General features: G+C 40.7%; 1 protein-coding gene across 2 annotated transcripts in view; it reads left to right on the top strand.

Annotated features, from left to right (window-relative positions):
• DAB1 (DAB adaptor protein 1) overlaps positions 1-16,107 on the top strand; it is a 644,236-nt gene that overhangs the window by 359,901 nt on the left and 268,228 nt on the right. For both annotated transcript variants that reach the window (XM_081011790.1, XM_081011791.1), the window contains one exon: positions 14,993-15,054. The gene's annotated coding sequence lies outside the window, so the exon portion shown is untranslated. The remainder of the gene's footprint in view (positions 1-14,992; positions 15,055-16,107) is intronic.

Below are 16,107 nucleotides of genomic sequence, written 5' to 3'. Positions count from 1 at the left end.
GAGTTTAATAATGGGTTGTGCAGCAGGGACCGATGCCGCTTTGACCATGCTTGTGAGCGTTGTGGTGGTCCTCACTCACAAACTAAGTGTTTTCGGGCTAAGCCCCCTTTTCGCAGCTTTCGAAAAACAGGATCGGGGAGTGGAGCCAAGGACACCAAGGGAGACTCAGGAGCCTCTACCTCTGGAGCCCAGCAAGTCAAGGCTGCCTCCTGGCCATTAAAATGATTAGGGAATTGGGCACTGGGGCCTTATTGGCAAAATGCGACATCGAGTCAGCCTTTCGGCTGCTCCCAGTTCATCCTGAAGACCACCCTTCGCCAGGTGCAATCCCTATTGGGTCATATTAATTTTGCATGTAGAGTAGTGGCGCCAGGCCGTGCCTTTTGTGCCCGTCTGGCACGGCTCACGGCCGGGGGGGTAGCCCCCCACCATCACATCAGGGTGACAAAGCAGATAAAGGACGATCTGAGGGTTTGGCTTGCATTCCTGCAGGATTATAATGGGCTTTCTTTTGGCAGAAGTGCCTTAACCCCGGGGTGGAGTTCCAGGTTCATTCTGATGCTTCTGGCCGCTTTGGCTTCGGCGTCTTCTTCAAGGGACATTGGTGCGCCCAGCCGTGGCCATCTTCTTGGCACGCAGCAGGCATTACTCAGGATTTAACCTTTCTGGAGTTCTTTCCTATTCTAGTCGCCATTTGCATCTGGGGAACCCTCTTTTCGAATTCCAGGGTCTGTTTCTGGTCTGACAATCAAGTGGTGGTAAGAGTTATATCTAGGCAGTCAGCAAAGTCCCTGAGGGTCATAAGGGTCCTGCGCCTGTTTGTGCTGGAGTGCCTGCAGCACAATATTTCTTTCACTGCCCGCTTCATACCTGGCCTTAACAATAACATCGCTGATGCCCTGTCTCGTTTCCAGATGGAGCGTTTCCGCGAGCTGGCACCAGGAGCAGCCCAGTCCCCAGACGCCTTCCCAGACGATCTGTGGGAGATTGGAAGCGAGAAGTAAACCAGGGAGTATTGGCAGCAATAGCACCCTCCACTAGACGTTCTTATTCCAGGGCCTGGGATGCCTTTGGGCGCTTTTGTGGCTCCCAGTTCATCCTGAAGACCACAATGGTGAACATGCTCTCCTTCTATGTTATATTTGAAGGCTACAATCCCATTCCCTGACTTAAAAAATGACTTCCACTGAGACTGGGGTAGGAAATGGAGAAATTTTAATTTCAAGAGACTTCCAGGCAAGCCAGAACTCAAACATTCCTTATCAGAAATTAGGTGAAAGCATTTTCCACTTATTAAATCCCACTATTGAAATGGCCATTGTTTCTTATCTGGTTCAGTATCCAAATAAAATTGTTGTCCAGTTACAACTAGCCAAAATGAATCCAGTGTATGCATTCAATTATACAGAAATCATAGCTGTGAGAAGCGTGGGTAAATCCAAACTATGTGCGCTACACTATGCAAAAATCAAATTATTCTGTACTAAGCCTTTCTCTCTCTAGATCTGTATAATTTTTGCAAGCCCCCTTTTTTTGTTCTAGATTTTGCAATGTTAATGACTTTGACTAATTGTCAACACCACCAATTACTATGACTGATACCTTATCATTTCCTACAATGAGCAATGCTAATTAAAATTGATCGTGCTGCCATTCTGGCACTGCAGCAAGTTCCCCTTTCATTTCCCCCCCATTTTTTATTTTTTGTTTAAACATTAGTGTATTGTGCCAATTTGGTGAATTCAATAAGGAAAGCTCATTATTTTGATGTTTATTTTTCTAGCAGGGGTTTGAAGTCATATCGAAAGCCAGTTACAGATGTTGCAGAAATAAAACGGCAGGGAAAGAATTAATTTTTAAACTATCAAAGCCTACACTAATAAGAATACTTAGCTCTCTAATAGTGTGGTGCATTTTAAAAAAAATAATAGCATATGCATTGAAATAATAAAATAATGCATTTTAATTTCAAATGATAGGCACAAATAAATATCATAACCAAGGCATCCTGGTGAATTAGGCTTTCTTTCTTTCTTTCTTTCTTTCTTTCTTTCTTTCTTTCTTTCTAGAGCAGAATCTAAACAATGGTAGATAAACAGAGGCCCACTTAAGCAGCAAAATCTGTCCCACACTGATAGCCCTGAGCTCATCCCTTGTGATGTGTCCCACAATTTCACTCCATAACTTTACTCTGTTGCTAAAGATGTACCTCTTTCCCTGGCCTTTGATATAGATTCACTCTATTCTTTTGACTGCCAATTGTTTTAGCTGATTTTAGTATTGTATTTTTATATTGTTGCAACTTATGGGAACTTATGGTGAAGGGTAGGTACAAATCTAATGATGATGGTGTGTCCAGGTGCATTGTCCAGTTCAAGAAAACCAATCTGTGCCACTAAACAGAAAGCTGAGTTTAGATGCAAGCCTCTGTTGTGCAACTCCTAGTCTTCAAAACATATACAAGAGTCACAGGAATGTCATCTTCAAAGATGCACCACGGAGATATATGCATGAGACAGGAATCTGCCTTATAACAAATCAGAGCACTGGTCTATCCAGTTGGGTATTGTCTTCACTGATACATGGAAGCATGCAGAGAAACAGATACAGAGTGTGCAATTATGACATTCACTGGGATTTTTCTTGAACAAATCCACTGTGTTTAAATTATAATATAATTGTGACTGCTGTCATTCAGAGTTAAGATGAAACCAATATAAAAATATTTGCTCAGCGGAAATGTCAATATAAAATAATCAAATTAGAAATGAATCAAGTGTATAATTAGCCAGAATAATGCAGTCTTTTATGACTTTCCGTTTGAAATCACATTGGGTATATTTGCAGTAGGTAAATTAAAACTTTTAAAAGCTTGATTTACAGTTAAAGCAGCCTTTGCCAACCTGGTGCCCTCCAGATGTTTTGGACTGCACACCCATGTTTTTCAGAGGCTGAGTTAAAGCACCATAGTAGGATTTAGCTAGTTTAGCCTAAGTGGAGTTTCAGTGCACACTGATTTTCCTCCATCGCCCTTTATTGGAGAACTGAGTGGCAGCTGAATTTGACAGCATAACCAAGCACAAACCCAGAAGCTTTGGTTGATGGTGCTGAATCCTTCTGTAAACCCTGCTTGTTCTCCGTGCAGAATGTTATTTGTATGTAGCCAGTCAGTTACTGTAACTTCATTTGTAAATGCTGAGTGCATAACTGAGAAGGGATACCTAGCAGGCTGATGGGGCGGTAACTTTGTGGCAGAGACCTGTCCCCTTTCTTGAAGATTGGAACAATGATCTTCGTCTTCCAGCTGGGAGGAATTTAGGCTGTGTTATTTATTTGTGTAAATAGCCAGGCCAAAATAGGTAACCACCATTCCGAATGAGTCTTGAAGAGCTCTGGAGGCAGCATGATTATATGCCACATTTATCATGATCTTGGTGAAGATCTTCCCCATTTACAGTAATGAGAGAGAAATCTAAAGCCTTCCATTTTTAAAATGAACAATTATTTCAAGCTAGTCTGTATGTAACAAAGAGAAACAGACCAGCGGAATGACCTGAAAATGTTAATACATTCTGTGTTTGGGCTTTCTTCATATTGTATGTCAGTTGGGCCGGAAGCCTTTTCTCATTTACGAGCCACCAGTAACTTTTGCTGAAACAACGAGTGCAAATGAGAAGTAAAGAAAATGTGCCTTGCATGTGGGTTTTTTCTTCCAAAGGAGACACCAAGCAGTGCCCTTTCCAGAACTTCATGTGCTAATGGAAGCACATTATCTTCTAATAATGGTACCATTAATGCATGTCACCCTTGAAGCTCAATATGCTGCTTCGCTTTTCCTGAGAAATGAAGGTGTGTGCCATTCCGCTACCGGAAAGAGTGTGAATGCAGTGCAGTGAGTGATACTAGGAAGGATACTTTGCAGTTCTGTAACATCCTCTTTTCAACCTCTATGGATCGTTTATGAGCACTTAACAAGTATGAAGCCGCAACATTCCTCCTTAAGGTCACAGAGCAATCTGTGGGAAATGAGTAGATGCCAGGCCTCCTTACTGAGAATATTGATTCCTTAGTTGGCCCTTTTCAGGCTGGAAATACATGGGGCCATTTCTAAAAATATTTTTGTGAATGGTGGGAATCATGGAAGCACAAAGAAAAAAGGTTCCCCACCTGTATGTTTTCGGCAGAGATACTGGAAATCTCTCCTGATATGATTATGGTCAACATATGCGTGACATTCTTTTCCTATAGAGCTCCAAGAGCATCTATCCTAAGCAAAGGAGGAGCCATTTTACTTCCAACACACTCAATGTTGGTGGAAACTGGTGACATGCTTTTACATATGAATAGTAATGCAAATCTCTTTATTGCCTTGGCTGTGCTGATTGGGAAGCTCAGATTAGGAATGAACAAATCGGTCAATTTCCAGTCCCCCTGTCATTTTTGTGTGTTTCCATTCATAAGTCTGTTTCATTTCTATTTATGCATTGATCACACACACACACACACACAGAGAGAGAGAGAGAGAGAGAGAGAGAGAGAGAGAGAGAGGCATAAATATGCACACACATATCTTCAAACTCTGCAAAAATGCATTATTTTCAATAGATTTCTTCACAAAATCCACATTTACTCACCCTTTTCATTTACCCCTGAAATCTCATTTTTTATATGGTTAACCTTTTAAAATGAACATGTTTGATACAAATTCAGAGAGGTGGTAAAATATACTAAATAAATGGGCATAAGAACATAAGAAGAGCCCCACTGGATCAGATCAAAGTCTTACCTAGTTCAGCATCCTGCTCTCACTGTCACCAACCAAAAACCTTTGAGAAGCCTGCAAGCAAGACATGAGCACAGCAGCCCTCTCCTTACTTGTGCTGCCCAGAAATTGGTGTTCAGAGGCAAACCACCACCAAATCTGGAGGCAATTTATAGCCATCATGGCTAGTAGCTACTGGTAGCCGTTTCTTCCATGAATTCATCTAACCCCCTTTTAAAGCCATCCAAGCTGGTGGCCATTGCTCTTTTCTTAATGTTTTCCAGGTCTGCAAGTGTGGAAACCATGCCTGATCACATTATTCCAGGTGCACCATAGTTTCAATAACAGCCTTATGATATTGACAGGTTTTTCCCCAATCCCTTTCCTAATGATCCTCAACATGGAATCTGCCTTTTTCACAGCTGCTGCACACTGGGGCAACGTTCTCATCAAGCTATCTGTCATGACTCCAAGATCTCTTTCCTGGCCAGTCCCTGCCAGTTTAGACCCCATTAGCATATATGTGAAGTCAGGATTTATTTGTTTATTTTTTTGTCCCAGGATGCATCACTTTACACTTGCTTGCATCAAATCGCATTTGCTATTTTAATGGCATTCACCCTCTTTCTAGAGATCCCTTTGAATCTCCTCTGTTATCAGCAAACTTGGTCACCTCACTGCTTGCCATTATGAACAATTTAAAAAGCACAGGTCACAATAACTATTCTTGGGGGAACCCACTTCTTACAGCTGTAAGATCTCTCTGCTTCCTGTTCTTTAACCTGTTACTGTTCAATAATAATACCTCTTCTCTTATCCCATGACTGCTAAGCTTATCCAAGAATCTTAAGAGACTTTATCAAAAGTCCATGTGCATGATGTGTACTGGATCACCTCTTTCTAACTGCACAGTGCATCTTCCTTCAGGCAGATCTGCTGGAATCAAATATCTGTCATATACCCATAGAAGTCCCTTTCCATATACCACCCTACCTTTAATTGAATATTTCTGTATCCTGTTCTTTTGACAGCTCACTAACCAGTATACTTTTTGGTCTGATCCAGGTGTAATATAAAACCAAGGAAGCCTTAAAGACTCTTGGACTTTTGCACCCCCTGCCCTTCTTTCTTTTCCCTTTGTGTGCTGAAATTCTTTCAATCCCCCACATCCTGGTTTGAGTCAGAGCATAGTTTGCTGTTCCACCCAAATCAGAAAACTATGGTTTGTGCTTGCCCTGCAACCAACTATCCCAATACATTAGTACCTAAATAAGGAGAACAATTATGAGCTTTCCCTACCTTCCTCTCAAAAAAGAAAAGAAAAATCATACTGGTTCCATTCAGATATCTGTGCCTTAGGTGCCAAACTAGAACATGAATAACAGATAAGGTGTTTTATTATATTTTGATTAATCATTTATACAGTGTTTTACAATATTTATTTCACTCCTTGGCTGGTGAAATGTCACCTTGCTCTTCTGTCAGTATACAGTTGTCAACAAAATGGCTAGTTTTCACTTTAAAAGTGCTGACAGTGTTAGTAATCTAATGTTATGCTTAGTATAAAGCTGAATCTAAGCCTCTAAAAAATATGGTAAAATATCCTTGGCAATAGTTCATTGGCATTGGCATGAGCTGAGATGGGCAACCTGTGACACTCCACATATTACTGAACTCATCTCCCATTGTCCCAATTTGGGATGCTCTTGGGGGCTGATGAGAGGTGTAGACCAGAAACATCTGGAGAGTCACAAGTTCCCCATCCCTGGACCAGAGCATAAACAGTGTGATTATGTTTATAGAATGCTCCACTCAATGAAGATTAGGAAGTTGTTTTTAACAACAGCAGCAACTAAAGCAAATTGGAATGGCCATTTTGCTTTCTCTAATGAAGATATTCTAACTGGTATTAATGGAGTACAGGAATTGAGTTCTGATTAATATAAATTCCTTTTTTAAGCAATTTATTATAAATGCATTAAAAGTTAGAAATATTGATGATGATCCAGTCCAGTTTCAGGGCTTTGAATTGGTCCTATCAGATTAAGCACACATTTTAAAATTATATTTGTTTGTTGCATTTCTATCCTCCCTTTCTCTCCAAGGAGCTCAAAGTGGAGTAAATGGTTCTCCCCCTCTTCATTTAATCCCTACAGCATACCTGTGAGGTAGTAGGTTAGTCTGAGGGGCAATGACTGGGTGAAGGTCACACAGTGAATTTCATGGCTGAAAGGGGATTTGAACCCTGGTCTCCCAGGTCGTAGTCTGCCACTCTAACAACTTTGCCACACTGGCTCTTTCCCACACAGCTGGATCTGAACTTGTGAATGTGGAAGGAGCTTTCCTGTCCCTTTCTCCTCACTTGCTGCCCCCAAATGGCCTCAGCAGAGGGTCTGGGGACCCTCCTTGAGCAGCACTGGCTGTGCCATGGGGAGACTGTAGAAGGAAGAGGGAAATGCCCCACATCAGACAGAGACCGGGGTGGGGGGACGGAAAGGAGACAGAAAAGATCTGTAATGTGAACAGCTTGTGGAACATTTGGTCCAATCCATTTGTAGCCAGTGAAACTTGAACATATTTAACTCTGACTGGAGCATGTTCACTGAGATCCTTCAACCATTTCCGGAGAGAAAATGCGTTGTTTCATTTAAATGACGTTGCTCTTTCCCAAATATATCTAACTTTGTTATTCTTTCCTTCCCTGAAGTGGGATAGCTCCAACTGTTTGCTCCTGCACTCTTCATTTCCACGTTTGGCTTCCTTTTAAGCATTCTGGCACATTTCATGACTAACTTGGGAAGATACAAATCAATCCAGCAGTGTTATGTCTACTATCCCTTGGACACAAATAGAAACAAGCACTGCTAATGATGAATCTCTTGTGTCTGTAAGACAACTGACTTTGATTCAGTCACTCATTATTGTTCTCTGTCGTCCATTGAGAAACTAGACTAAGTTTTCCCTTATATTTTGCATTGCAATAAAAGACAGTGGGGAAGGTAATTTCCTAAGTGTTAACATTGGGCACAGAAATGCCTCTTTTGAAACTGCTGATGGTTGAAAATAGGAGCCATTAGTTAGTTAATGAAAGTTGTTCATTCTACTTTCCTGTGATCCTAAGGGTTAATTCTCATGGCCCTTATTTACCGGGAGATCACTGGAAATTCAGTAGATGGAGCATCTGTAGTAGTCCTTAGATTACTGTTGGGTATATTCATCAATCACAATATGTGTGTCCTGAAGGACTTCCTATTGTAATTCCACATTAGAATCCTCTTTTCTCAGAATGGCTGCTCTTACTACTTACTAAAGATTAAAAAAAAAAAAAAAACCCTCTGAAAAAGCATATAAATCTAATTGTAATTTGCAAAGCACGTTGCCAAAAATAATGCGAGTAACTGCATAGTAAACAAACAGTACATTTATTTGTTTATTTCCTGGTTTCCTCTAGATTTCTATCTTAGTAAATGTTGTTTCACAAAGCCCTAATAGTAGTCAACTACATAAAGTACAATAAAAACAAGATTAGAAAATCAATAATGGTTTTAAAACTGTGCGTGTAAACCACAGTTGGTGGTGGAGGCTATACCAGAAAGCATAATACATACAAGCAAGTAACATGTCTTTTCCCCTCACCATCCCAACGGCCTATTGAAAAGATTTTTGTTTGTTTTTGCTAATCTAATAATATTGCTAAGCTAATAATTAACAGGAGTGGCGGCCAGTAGCTAAAATAATGTATACTAAAGCACTGATGATTTTTATGAGGACTATAAGAAAAAATTACAAATTGATGCAAAATTGAACTGAACTTAACATTGTGGGGAAAATGTGAAATTGAAAGAAATCAAAATCGCCAAATTCTGGAGGTGGTGAAGCAAACCTGTTTAAGATGCTAATCCAGGATGCACACTCTCCCTGCATGCCCCACCCCAGTAAATTGATGGGAATGTCATGCAAATGCTGTTGTAGTATTGTTTCTGAGTCTTCTGTTGCTCAAGTACCCCAGCATTAGTGATGATGACCAAAGCACAATGGGTCAAGTTTTGATTGTCATGGGGGAAGGGCAGTAACTGTTTCAATTCTTTCTCCTTCCCCATACAATGTTCATCTGTGCAAACATGCTTAATCCATTTGCTAATGAAACAGTCTGCAGAGTCAGCAACACTGGGCAAAATGTTCTGCTTATATGCCACTCCTTTTTTGGTGTGTTCAGATCCACATACTGTTGTGAAATAGCTGTAGGCCTATACCCTGTGCCTTCACTTCACTCGGGATGCAGATGTGCAAAGAGTGAGCAGAACACACTTCATCCACTATACTTTATTGGAGCCCTTTCCATACAGGTATTCTCCAGGTGTTTTGGACTACAATTCCAATAAGTGCTACCTCCCATGATCAGTTGTCAGGAAAGATGGGAGCTGTAACCCAAAAAGATGGGAGCCTGTACCCCACTACAGGAAGCTGCATTATTGATTCTGTCCATTTCTTTCATACTGTTTTTTTATTTGTGCTACAAAAGAACAATAATATCAAAGACAAGATGAGAAAGTGCTATTTTATTATCCTTGGCAGTTGTGGTTAAATATACTGTTTGGGTCCATGGAGTTTTCTTGGCAGGGGTACTGGAGTGGCTTGCCGGTTCCTACTCCAGGTGGATCACGTTTGGTCAAAACTCTCCACTATGACCTGTCTGTCTTGGGTGGCCCTGCACGGCATAGGCCATAGCTTCTCTGAGTTATTCAAGCCCCTTCACCACGGCAAGGCATCCATAAAGCATCTTAAAAAGCAGAGACATCACCTTGCCGACAAAGATCCGTATAGTTAAAGCTATGGTTTTCCCAGTGGTGATGTATGGAAGTGAGAGCTGGATCATAAAGGCTGATCACCGAAGAATTGATGCTTTGAATTATGGTGCTGGAGGAGACTCTTGAAAGTCCCATGGACTGCAAGAAGATCAAACCTCTCCATTCTCAAGGAAATCAGCCCTGAGTGCTCACTGGAAGGACAGATCATGAAGCTGAGGCTCCAATACTTTGGCCACCTCATGAGAAGAGAAGACTCCCTGGAAAAGACCCTGATGTTGGGAAAGATTGAGGGCACAAGGAGACGGGGACGACAGAGGACGAGATGGTTGGACAGTGTTCTTGAAGCTACCAGCATGAGTTTGACCAAGCTGCAGGAGGCAGTGGAAGACAGGAGTGCCTGAAGTGCTCTGGTCCATGGGGATCACAAAGAGTCAGACATGACTAAACGACTAAACAACAAAATACTGTTTGAGTAGGCTTATAAGTTGCTATGTGGCTATGTAAACATGCATCTTGTCCATCTCGGGGGGGGGGGGGTGTTGAAAAAATACTACTATGCATCTAAATCAGGCAGAAGCTAGCCACTAGAGGTCTCTTTCTGAAAAAGGGGGGGATTAGATTCCCGAGAATTAGGGAGAAAAGGTTTTCTGCCTAAAGGGTTTTTTTGGGGGGGGGGTAGATTAGTCATGTATTGTTTTGTTATGGCATTTAACTGTACTACAGTTTTCTCTGTGGTGCTTTAGTAAGTCAGCTTTCAGGGGCCTTTTCAATGCAATGAATATGACCTTATTATTTAGTTATTATAGCAGTGCAATAGACAGTAATGCTTCCCCCAGCCAACCTAAATACTAATGTAGGGCAAGGCTTTTAGAAAAGTTTGGAGTAATGACTCTGTACAATAATTGTGATGATGAATCTCCTCCCCTCCTGAGAATAATGACATAAATAGAGCCCCATGAAAGGCCTATATAGTCCAGCATCCTGTTCTTACTGAGATCAATCATTTCATGTGTCTATGGGAAGCCTAAAAGCAGGGCCTGAGTGGCAATAGTAATAATAATCACATACACATACACACAAGTTTCTAGTTCCTGTGGCTGCTGGGGGACGGGGGACGGGACTATTCACAGGAATGCCCAGGTAACAGAGAGAATTTTTTGGAAGCACACAGGTTGCCCACCATGATAACCTGAAATCCACTTTGTTCATATAAATTATGTTATCAATGTACAATTAGAGCCAGGCAGGGGATGGACCATTGACCTAGCCTGGTTCTTATAGTCTCATTCAGCAAAAGCAAACTAGGAGCCCATTGGCTGTGACGTTCAGCTTGAGTGCCTGCGGATGTCTAGCGTTCATAGATTTACTTTTCTTATGTAAGCATTATCCTAGCATGCAATATCAGTATTTAAGCCAATGACCTGAGAAATGCTGTTTATTCCAGTTTGACTTCTCTGCCTCCTCTCCACTTAATCATTCTTAATTTTATTTATGTATCTCATCTCCCTAGTGAGACAATGTGCTAATTAACAGTGTAGCTTATTAAGTTTATGTTATTTTCTCATCATAATGTATACACCAAATGAACCCGATGCTACAGCTCAGGTTGCTGAATGGCTGATCTTTTTATTTCAGTAATAAGACACACATGACAAGTGGTGCATTCCTGGGTGATTATACTTCTAGGAGTGTTAGGGGACACAAGGTCAAAAGGTTGAGTGACTTTAACTACCTGAGAAGAGCCATATAATCCCCTGAAAATGGGTTGTCTGGAGTGTGTTATGCCTGCTGCATGGAGTCATGAAAGTCATAAAGTGTGTGTGTGTGCACTCAGGAAGGGATGAATAGTCTGAAGTCCTTGTCTAGCCTCTTGCATGGAAGCAGAATCTACAAAACTACACAGAACAGAGCCAACCTCTTCAAGATCTTGCTTTCTCCTTCCCTGCGCACTGCAGACACAAATTTATTTTGTTCTGCTATTCCACCTGTGTACAAGTGTCCTTGTACAAGACAGCTGGTGACAATAGAAGACAGGCAATCAAAGCAAAACCATACAATAAGATAATAAACAGTAAATAAGTACTCAAAGCAAAAATAATACAGACATAAGAAGCATTTTTACAGCACACCCCCAAACTTAGAATGAAATTGTCTGAAAATCTTGATGTCAAGCTTATCTACACAGGGTTGATTATTTTTTAAAAAACCCCATCTCACTCCTTAAGAGAAGCAAAAACCCTCAGTTCTGCAAAGAATGAAGTTATCACACCTCATTAACATTATTATATTTATTATAAGCATAATATATTACATACATACAGTATACACTCCAGATCCCCTAAGTAAGGAGCACATAAACAGATGCATACAACAATGTATATAACTGTATAATATATAGACAATATAGATATAGATATAGAGACAAATTTTGCTCCATAAATATGGTACAGCCCACAATTTGACTCTCTTATATTTAGTATAACATATGGGGGTTGTGTATTATTTTGGGTGGGTGTAGTTTTTGTTGACATCTGTCTTGGGAGACAATGGAGTGCACCACCAGGGGTGAAGTCAAATAGCTGCTGTGACTGCAGAGACTGGTAACTTGTAACTGCTTCCTCCCATGTTGTTCTTGCTGTGTTGGCAGCACCAAAGTGACCTCTCTGGGGCACAAGCCTGAGTAGTGTGTATGGAGGTCCTGGGCTGCCCAGATGACAAGACCTTGCTGGTCTCTCTGATGTGATCTAAAGGAAAGGAGAGAAATATATTTGGCACCAACTTTGCTGCAGGAATTGCTGGAAGGAGGCATTCAGGACACTATCCAACTGTTTTAGGGACTCCACTCCAGATTTGTGTAGGGTTTACTACTTAGCCTTTTCTCTCTCCTGTAGATGTCCCTCAAGGCAGTGGGTATTTGACTCATTATATGCAGAAATTATACCCCAAATAGACTTTTTTAAAACAAAAACAAAATAAAATAAAACACAGCAATACTCAAGTGCAGGAACAATGCTGCAGTGCAGGAACATTGATCTTGGCTGCATTGAAATCCCTGAGTGTGGTGAGCAGTTTAAAGCCTTCCCTATTGTCATGGCCCCAGGCCAAGAATCCTCCTACAGCAGCAGCCCTGAGGAGGAGATATCTCCACTTCCTGGCCCTTCCACAGTGTGTCCACTGGCATCTCAACTCTAAAACACCCAAGTCTGGACCACAGACATCTCAGAGGTTTGGGAGAACTCCCAGGATTTTTCTCTGAAACAGTCCCCACTGCTAGAAAACCCACTCCTTAAAAAGCAGCTGGCTGCAGATGGACACTTAGCAGGTAGGGTTCCATCTTGACTACCTAGCCCACAATATAAGGCTCTGCCAGTTGTTCCAAGATACCTCTGAGATAGCTTGTGTTTTCTGACTCAACTGCAGGATCACTAACCGTGGTCCTGAACTTGTACTTTAGTCCTTATCCAAGGTCCTGAATTTTCCTTCCTTTCCCATCTGCTCCTAATGGAGTTATGGACTGGAAATGGGACAGATATTCAGGGAACAAAGATGCAAGAAACTTGCCTTAAAGCTTTTTATGAATTAATAACTTAATTTCAACTGACAGACTCCTGAAACAAACAAAAAAAGTGCTGAAAGCCTGCATGGTTTGTGGGAATTGTACAGGAACCCGATTTCTCCTTAAAAGAGAGGATGGAAATTTATGGTTCCCCAGATGCTGTTGGACTCCATCCCTTATCAGTCTCAGTCAGGATTGCCAATGGTCTGGGATAATTGTCCAGCAACAGATGTACTCCAGCAACACCAGGGCAGCAATCTAGACCTGGAACATCATTCCACATTTGGACAGGTTTCTTTGGGGGTGGGAGGTGAAAACAGAATACTTTCAGAACATATTTTGTGGTGTGAACTTCTTGGATCTTGTTTTGGGTTAAAAATCCTATTAAATATTAGTAGGAAAGATGTCAAGGTCTAACTGGAAAGTAGTACATTTGTACCTTGGCTCTCAAATGCCTTGGCTCCCGAACAAATCGGCTCCAGGACGATTGAAACCTGGAAGTGATTGTTCTGGTTTTCAAATGTTCTTTTGGAAGCCAAACATCTGATGGGGCTTCCGCAGCTTCCGATTGGTTGCAGGCACTTCCTGCAGTCAATCAGTTGCCGCACTTTGGTTTCCAAACGTTTTGGAAGTCAAACGGACTTCCGGAACAGATTCTGTTCGACTTCCAAGGTATGGCTGTATGTGACACGAGGATTTATTTTAGTATTATATTTGCAGACAATTTTTTGAAAACCAGTGTGTGTATCACAGTATGCTCTTTCAAAATGCTGTAGACTTCTTTTGACACACACACACACACACACACACCGGCAAAGCGCTATTCAACATTCATCAAAGTATTCCTAAGTTAATGTTACTCTTCATAAAATAAATACATGAGGCTTCTGTGCGTATTCCAGGCCTTGGGGCTTTATATGTAGATCTGTGCCATTAAATAGAAATGCATTGGAGCTGCTATTCAAAGGGTCACAACTTTCAATACCAAAGGAAATTGCTGAAATTGTTTTAATATATCTGCTCTTTTTCTCTCCTTGAAATGTCCACCACAGTATATTGGTTCTTAAAGGATTGATTCTATTATTCCTAAAGACTCATTGAACACACCAAGTGTATGACTTTTATGTGTGCAGAAGAAAAGGTGGAGATTGAAGCCATTTTGGGGGGCTTTGTTAGCAACGGAAAAACAAAACAAAAACCAAGGCCCTCACATATCTGTATAGTTATACAAAGAAGAGCTGCAGGGTTCTAGACAAATCTGAAGTGCTAAATTAGTCCACCCTTCTTAAACCAGCATTGTGGACCATTTTTGCAACATCTTTGGTCATATCTGTGAAAGGTGACCTTAAAATGTAATACTAAGAATAATGGGATGACTGAGAAGCAATAAGCATGCCCTTGTTGATCATGTGATTATTGTTTCTGTCTCAAGTTGATTGCATGAATAGTCACCGGTCACTGCCACCAATAGGCGTTTATTTACCATGTGAACAAAATGTTACATGGAGGATACTTTATCAAAAGATGATAATTTTATTCCTTGATAATTACTGGTCCCAAGTGATCGTGTGAATTGCCCTTAGTCTGGTTTGGCTTCCCCCAGATCTTCTTTATTCTATATTCCTCCTTGGATCTGCTTGATAAAAGCTCAGTCAACCAAACTGATGACAGATTGAAGCATAAAATTGTAGAGTTGGAAGGGACCACAAGGTGATGCTAGTCCAACCTCCCAGCAATGCAGGAATCTTTTGTCCAACATGGGGCTTGAACCCACTCTCCTGAAATTAAGAGTCTCATGCTCTACTGGCTGAGCTATCTGTATTTGTAAATCCAGTTCCCTAATTGGTATTTATTTCTTTTAAACAGTGGCCAAGGCATGGTGACTGCTAAGTGGATCTAGGCTTCATGACCGGAAACAGATTACTGAGGTAATTTGATGCTTTATTATTATTATTATTGGTCAAAAGAACTGTGTTTGTTTCAACTATCAAACATGACTTCTAAGGGCAGTAGACAATCAAAGAATGGGAGGACAGACTGTATTTCATTTTAATTTAGCACTTATCACTGGCAGACAGTAAAAGTATGTTTTCAAGAATAGCCATGAATTAGTAGGTCCTTTTTAATTCAGACAAAAGTAACATATTTTATACAGAGAACTGTTAGGCTGATCTTTCTCAAATCTACGATCGCTTAGTTACATGAAACAACTATTATAAAACAGTTATCTATTGTGCTCAAGGATATTGTGCGGTGTACAGATTTAGTCTTTAGTATTAGTGTGTGATAGGACCTGGTGGCCCCAATATATTATGAAAGTGAAGACTGACATTTATTTGACAGGTGTTTTATTGAGGTATACAATGTGGGCGTAAAACATCTTAGCACACATGTTTTGCAACTTCCTCTGCTTAGAGCTCACTTAGAGCTCCTAGCTCTAGCTCTAAGTGAGTCCATGCTTTCTGTACCTCTTTCCAGAAGAAGAGATATACATCTTGCTTGGCTTTTCTTTTTGTTGTTTTTGTTTCTTTTAAAAACAAGGTAAACTGAAGTCCTTCAGTATAATGAGCAATGAGGCTTGTAGGTTCCTGGTTATTTACTATGCTATAAACAGCAGAAAAAGAGGAAATGCAAGTGAGCTGCAATTCATCTGTCTGTTCTGCTGCAACATACGAAATGAAACTTGTAGATCAGTGAAGAACATGAACACCACCAAGCTACTGAGGCTTATAAATGCCAATATGAGGAAGATCCCAAGTCTTCCTTTTAAACACTGCGATAGAAGTGTACAAAGAGGGAACAGTTCTCATTCAAGCTTCTTCACTTGCTGGTTCTCCATAACATGGAAACAGGTGTTTTGTTTTTTGTTTTTTTAAATAATATTTATTAAGATTTAAAAGATTACAAAAAGAAAAAATAGAAAACAGCATATCGAACAGAAAAACAGAGCATCACATCACAATAAAGAAAAGAAGAAAAAA

This window comes from Podarcis pityusensis (genome assembly GCF_964106645.2).
Source record: "Podarcis pityusensis genome assembly, chromosome: 6".
NCBI classification, from domain to species: domain Eukaryota; kingdom Metazoa; phylum Chordata; class Lepidosauria; order Squamata; family Lacertidae; genus Podarcis; species Podarcis pityusensis.
This window is presented reverse-complemented; position numbering and strand designations above follow the sequence as displayed.